The following is a 7,836-nucleotide window of genomic DNA, read 5'->3' as shown; positions in this document are numbered from 1 at the left end:
TGACGCTTTTGAGCTGTGGTACTGGAGAAGAGTATTGAATGTACCATGGACTGCCAAGAAAACAAACAGATTCATCCTAGAGAGGGCTAAACCAGGCTACTCCTTGGAGGCAAGGATTCTGGGTTTCGTCTGACATACTTTGGATATATTGTAAGAAGAGATAGGTCTTTAGAGAGGGACATCATGCTGGGTAGAGTAGAGGGACAACACAGGAGGGGAACACCCTCTATGAGGTGGATTGATTCAGTGACTGGGGTAATCGGGGTGGGTGTGTCAGAGACAATGCGATTGGCACAGGATAGGGCTGTTGTACATAGGGTTGCTATGAGTCGCAAATGACTCGACGGCACATAACAACAACAACAACAACATTACTCATTTTACAAGATATTCCAGGTAGATTTTGATGAATAGTCAACTCATTTAGGGCACTTAGATTATATTTTTTATTTATAAAATTTAAATCATAACAAAAAAATTTCAGGAAATATACCTCTTGCCTAAGGTGAGGAAAACATATAAAAGGATGAATATGTTATTTGTATACTACAAACCTTTTGTTGTTCTGTGCCACTGAGTCACCTGTGACCCATAGTGACCCTATGTACAGCAGCTCTGAAGCCTGACCTGTCCTGAGCCAATCTCACTAATTCTGACACACCAACCCCTATTTACTGTATTAATTAATCTCATCCAGGGTCTTCCTCTCCTGTGATGCACTAAACTATTGCAATTTAATTTTGACATTTTAAATTTTGACATAAAGACTATTGGTCATGAAAAACACATATTAAAAAGCAGGCCAGAATAGCTTACATTGTATTCATATGGACAAAATAAATTTGAAGTTGCTAATTTTACTTGATAACATTTTATCTATTATCTATCTATTATCTATCCATCCATCCATGCATCCATGCATCCATGCATCCATGCATCCATGCATCCATCCATCCATCTCTGGATCTCTGGTGGCCTGGCCTAGTGGTAAGGAGCTGAACTGCCAATCTGAAGGCATGTAGTTTGAATCCATCAGCTGCTCTATGGAAAAATGATGGGCAATCTCTTCTGGCACAATTAACTGCCTCTGTAAGCCCACTAGAGGGTCAGATATGAGTCAGATATGATGTGGCAGCACATAAAAACATATTTTTGCTTGTAATACAGAAATATATATTATATATTTTATAGAAAATAGATATTTATACATAACACCTAGTAAATATTATAAAATATGTATTATATATTTTATATATTTCAGGTTGAATAGACATGAAAACTCAACTTTTATATATCTGTATGTCAAGAATTAGTAAATTCATTAAAGCCATTCTTCATTGATAAATATATCCTTGGGTTATATAGTAGTCATCTGATTAAATTTTGAAGAAAAATATTGATTTTTCCTTTATAATCTTGTTTGCTTTTAGTACTAGAAGACCTAAACAGTTCCCTCTGTCTTCCTGCATTTGTCTTCCATATATACAACTCCCTTTGAAAACAGTAGGATATAAGGGAGTGCAGTAGGGGATGAAAATTTGCAAACTCAGTGGCCATTTCTCAGGTGGAAGATTGTGGGAGCTGCCATATTAATGATGCTTCTCAGTAGGAGACCCAGTTTGAAGAGGCTGAATAGACCTGAAAAAATCAACTTCATGATGTAAAGAAACCCGGTTTCAGAGAGTCTCACTGTTTTAGAAGGCTTCTTAAAATACTGAGTGGTATCGACTCTCTTTCAAATAGACTTAATTGAATGTATATAACTTTTTTTTCTCCTTTTGTGGAACTTTACTTTGAAGTACATTTAAACAAATACTCCAAATTGGTAATTTACTAATGTTGATATTTGTCCAATTAACTCAAATTTTAAAACTGTCAATATGCCAATGGTTACTGGCTTGCTAATTATGTTATTATGTTACATCAGGAATCTCATGCTTACGGTCTATTCTCAGATGCTCTTATATCATATATCTGCCCCTGAACTTGATGATCCTTTAAGCTGTTACTGTTGTATTCTTATCTCAGTAATAGACAGTGATTATAATAGGTTTTAAGCTATGTGATAGTTTCCTTTAAATATAACACAATGGCACCTAACAACACAATATGTTATGAGAGAATTTTCTTAAAAAAGAAAACCCAACAACAAATATTACCTTTTAGACTATTAAATGATGAGAATTTATTAGAATGATTTATCTCCATTTTTCCCTAAAGTAGTGCTTGAAATTCTTGATGATGTAAAAATCACCTGTTTATATACAGTATTAAAGTTTACATTCTCTGTTTATAACATCTTCTTAACCCTTGGTATCTTATGTTGTTATGACCTCTTTCTTAGTTATACACCATGTCTGTTATTTGAATGTACAGACCGAAAAATATCGTTTAACAACAAAGATACCAAAGGTCTTATAAACACAGGTTCAATTCTACTTTCATATTTTGGGCAAATAAATAGATTCAATCTACTCATATCACGGGGCAAGGTGTCCACACTCAATAACTGTTGAGTGAAGTAAGAAATCTGTCAGTCGTTAGGTTGGAATTCCTTGAGAATGGCTATGTGAGGCAAAATAAAATGGTAGATCAAGAGAAGTTAGGGATAGATTTAATAATGATGCCCGATACCAGCGCTTTCTTCCCAGTTAAGACCTTAATCAAACCCAGGAGCCAATTGGGATGCTTATGATAAGCATCATGTTAAATAAAGATTTTCAAGAAAGACAGTTCCCCCAGCTGTCCAATAGAAGCCTATTTTAAGTGATTAAAATTCATTGCTGTCAAGAAGTTCTTATATTATGTCAATTTAAATTTGTCTTTTAAGTTAAGTCCCTTCCTGCTGTGGTCCTGAAGAACAGCTGGTTGCCATCTTCCTTATGAACATCTTAAGAAAGACTTTAAGCTTGAAGGTAACAGAATTATCCTAACAGATTTTCCTTTGCTACTGTTTTCTCTTAAACTTAAATTATCACTATATGATACATTTTTTGCATAGATTATTTAATCTATTTATAGAATTTCTTTCAGGGTCAGTAATTTTTCTGAAGCTCCTAGGAGATCAGTAGATGGCAGCCGCTACTCCTTTTCCATTTTGGCCAGCAACTTGCCACAATGATTTCAAATCATGGCTGCCTATCTTTTAATACACTGCCAATGACATAATGTTCCTAAACAACACAAATATAATTGACATCTGTAATTAACATTAGGTCACTCTTTTCTCTCCCACATTAAAAATGTCATCTTTGAAACATTATTTCACTGGTTATGTTTGTGGCAATATAGATATACCCCAGATATATTAGCAGTGAACCATGCAGTGAGGAAAGCTTAAATCTCCAAACGCCCTTCACACACCGACTATTTTTAAATCCTTTGAAACATGATATGAATCATTGCCTGTAATAAGGAAGGTTTCTTTCTTTCTTTCTTTTTATTAGGGCATAGTAGGTCTGTGTTGTCACCATAAGAATCATGTAAATGAAAGATTTTAAGTTTGGATCTCTTGTCTGAATATGCGAAAATTGATACTCCATGCCCCAATATTTTTCTATGGTTCTTTGATGGTTTTAGTTAGAATCTCTGAAGCATTAGTGGTGTATTGGATGCATTGGATGCACTTGATCAGTGTAATCAAGTAATTTAGGTAATAGGCCCTCAGCCTTTACTTATTTCTTCAATTATACATGTATTCATTTATACATTTGGATTATAAAATCTATATAATTTCCTGGTGATTATAGACAATATTATTTCAGCTTAGCCCAGAGAACTTTAAAGAGTCTATCAAATTTATTAGATAGAAGATTTTGTTCTCAGTCAGAAAAGTAGATAAGAGTTAACATGTATCCTCTAATAAGTAAAGATGAAATCAGCTGGTTCTTAATTCTATTTACCATTGTACATCTATTAAATTTATTATTGTATTCCAAAATCATTGTACATTAAACATTACAGAATAAAACAGCTTACCAAATAGGATGTAGACAATAAACTTCTATTTGTTTAAAGAAGAAAAACAGTATGTGAATGTGAATACATCAAAGATGTCTGGATGAATGCCCACAATATAATTAAAGTGATTATCTCTGAATGCTTGGATCATGGACTATTTTTATTTTCTTCTTTTTGTTTGTGTGCTTTTCAAATTTCTCTACAGTCAATCTGTAGTATACAATAAGATGAAAAGTTAATTTAAACATTTTAAAGACTAAATCATCTAAGTGTATTCTTAAACTTCTTTGAATGCTCATTTAAAGAGTGAACTATTATTTCTACGGTATTTAAGTGGATGTACATATGAAATAACATAGGTCTTGCTTCATGTTCAGTTTTGTTAAGATCTAGCATTCTATGATCACACAACAATGAAACAAGTATTAATGTGTTAATTAGAGAAATTGAGTGAAGTTGTGAGCCATTGTTCTTTCCCATAAGTAAAATATATCCCATTTAAGATTACTGCAGTAGGATAATGGATATTTAGAATTACTAACAAGGGAGAGAAAAAGAACAAGATTTCAAGTCCCTTGAGAATATTCTGGGGCATTAGTTTCTACAAATAAACATTGAGTTATGTGAGGAATGTTCTGCAGCCATAATGCTGTCCATCTTGTATTCCTGGCTTTGTAGCCGGAAGCAGCAGTTCAGTGTTCTGAAATTTCACAGTGGTGAATAGTTTCCTTTTTTAAAAGCTTAATTAAAATTACCTCTCAAATTTTTTTTGGTAAATAAATGTGAAGGGACATCAAATATTAAAATAGTACATCCAAACATTAAGATTATACTTAACCTTGTGATATGCTAGATGGAATATTTCATTGAAAGTAAGAGAACTAACCATCGTTGTGGTTGGGTGTTCTTTTTGCTACCTTCATTCCTCTTAAAGCTGAAACTTGGATCACACTACTCTATGATCTTGATCTTGCCAAGAGAATTTTAGGAAGAAGAGAAAGAAAATATTTTTCGGCAGTCAGTGGCATACTGATAAAAACAGAAAGATGTAAGAAGATAATTTTGAGACCCTTGTCAATACCACATGTTTTTGCCCAGTCATTAGGTTTTCTTTTCACCATACTGGAGAAAGTTTTTTTTATGCACACAGGGACTTAATCTTTAGAATGTCCCATTTATTGATGTCATCCTTTTCTGGTTATGCATTTCTGGTTGTATTTGCCAGCCTATTTATACCATAAGCTAGGCATTCTGAGTTGGGTCACATTTTGTCTCCTATGATCTTCATGATTTTGGGCTTTACCCCAGGTTTGTGATCCACTTTAAGTTGATTTTTGTGCATTCTACATGCAGAAGTCTAGTTTTGCCAGCACCATTTGTTGAGGAGGTTGTTTCTCCTTCTGATAGGGGTTGTTTCTTTGTTGAATACCAATTGGCTATATGTAGGTGAGTTAGTTTCTGGATTCTCGATTCTGTTCCATTGGTCTATGTGTTTAGCATTGTACCAGAACCATGTTGTTTTAGTTATCACAACTGTGCAGTAGGTGTTGTGATCAGGGAGTGCTATAACTTTTACATCATTTTTGTTTTTCAGAAGTGCTTTGCTTATTCAGGGTCTCTTTCTTTTTCAAGTAAATTTGCCAGTTTCCTTTTTTATCTCTTTAAAAAATGAATTTGGAATCTGATTTGCGATTGTGTTAAACATGTAGATTGGTTTTGGTAGGATTGTCATTTTCACTATAATGAGTCTTCCTATCCATAAGTCAGGAACAGTTTGCCATTTATTTAGGTCTCTTACATTTTCCTCACAGTAGTGTTTTGTAGTTTTCTTAATAAAGATATTTTGGAACTGTGTTTAGGTTTATTACCATTATCTCAATTTGTAGTTGGCAACTGGAGGAAGATTTATCAACAGCATGTAATATGCAGATGACACACTTGCTTGTTGAAACTGAGGAGAACCCAAAGCACTTCCTGCAGAAGGTCAAGGACGACAGCTTTAAATAAGGATTGAAGATCAAGATAAAGAAAACAATGATTCTCACTACTGGGCAGCATCACGATAGATGATTAAGAGTTTGAGATTGTTAACAGCTTCAGTTTGCTTGGCTCCACAATCAACAGTCTTGATACCAGCAGCCGGGAAAGAAAAAGATGAATTGCAATGGGAAAATCTGCTCTCAAGGACCTCTCCAGAGTACTGAAGAGCAACAATGTCAGTCTGGAGACTTAGGGGCACCTTCTAAGGGGCGCCTGGCCCAGCCCAGGGTCTTCGTAATTATTTTCTGTGCATCAGAAAGCTGGACCATTACTGGGATGATAGAAAGAGAATTGATGCCTTTGAGCTGTGATTCTGGAGAAGAGTATTGAATGTACCATGGACTTCTAGGAGAACAAAAACAGGTTCATCCCAGAGAAGGTGAAACAAGGCTGCTCCTGGGAGGCAAGGATTCTGAAGCTCCATCTGACATACTTTGGACATGTTGCAAGGAGGAACCAGTCCTTGGAGAAGAATGTCATGTTTGGAGGGTGGAGGGACAGTACAAAAAAGGAAGACCTTCAATGAGATGGATTGATTCATTGACTAGGGTGGTGGGGGTATGTGTGTAAGAGACAATTAGGTTGGCTCAGAATAGAGCAGGATTCAAAGCTGTTGTACATAGGGTTGCTATAAGTTGCATGTGACTCAATGGCATATAACAATAACAACAAGATAAACAGCAACAATGTGAATGTTATTGGTTTCTAAATTTCATTTTCCATGCTTGCTTTGTTGCTGTAGAGGAATCACAGTGATTTTTTTTTTAAATTGATATTGTATCTTTCCAGTCTACCAAATTAATCTACTAGGTCTAACAGATTTTTTTTTTTTAATTGTTGTTGTTGAGGCCTTGGGGTTTTCTGTGCACACTATCATCTTGACTGAATTCAGTGACAGTTTTATCACTTCTTTGGCCATGTGGACTCTTTTTATTTCCTTATTGGTCTTATTGCCCAACCAAATACTTCCATCACGATGTTCATTAGGAGTTGTGAAAATTCATATCCTATTCTGGTCTTTGTTCACAAGTGAATACTTTTAGTCTTTCTCCATTGAGAGTGATATTGGCTCTTGGTTTATGTATATACTTTTTACTATGTTGAAGAAATTATCTTAGATTCCTATATATATATAGTTAAATGTTTTTATCAGGCAGGGGCATTGGATTTTGTTGAAAGCCTTTTCTGTGTCAACTTATAGGATCATGGATTTTTTTTTTTGTTCTTTGATAATGTAATGCATTCCTTTGATTGTTTTTCTTATGTTGAACCATCCTTAAATACCTGTTATGATGGTAAGCTGGTCATGATTTAAGTATGTATGTGTTTAGGTATGTATTATTTATTTATTTTTTTGCCTTGTTGGAGTCTATTGGCCAGAACTTTCTTAAGGATTTTTGCAACTATATTAATGAGAGATATTGGTCTGCAGGGTATTTTTGTGGTAATGTTTTTTGCTTACTTTTTGTATTAGAGTTATGCTAGATTTATAGAATATCTCTGAGAGTATTTTTTCTTTTTCTGTTAATTGAAATTAAGTAGAATTTTTCATAGATCTTCTCTGAATATTTGGTAGAATTCAGTCATAACGCCATCTGGACAAAAATTGTTTTTGGGAGGAGTCTTTTTATGATCTTCTCAATTTCTTTGTTTGTGATTCAATCTGGTTAGAGTGTGAGTTTCAAGAAATTTTTCCATATCCTATCTCTTTTTAAATTTCCTCAACTATCCATCTTGAAGTACAACATTGTGAATGATAGGATTATATCCATACGCTTACAGTCCAGTGAACACCACTATCATTCAGATATATGCACCAACAACCAGAGCCAAAGA

The sequence above is a fragment of the Elephantulus edwardii genome, unplaced genomic scaffold, assembly GCF_000299155.1.
Source record: "Elephantulus edwardii isolate Elephantulus edwardi_28Jun2011 unplaced genomic scaffold, EleEdw1.0 scaffold00003, whole genome shotgun sequence".
Lineage (NCBI taxonomy): Eukaryota > Metazoa > Chordata > Mammalia > Macroscelidea > Macroscelididae > Elephantulus > Elephantulus edwardii.
This window is presented reverse-complemented; position numbering follows the sequence as displayed.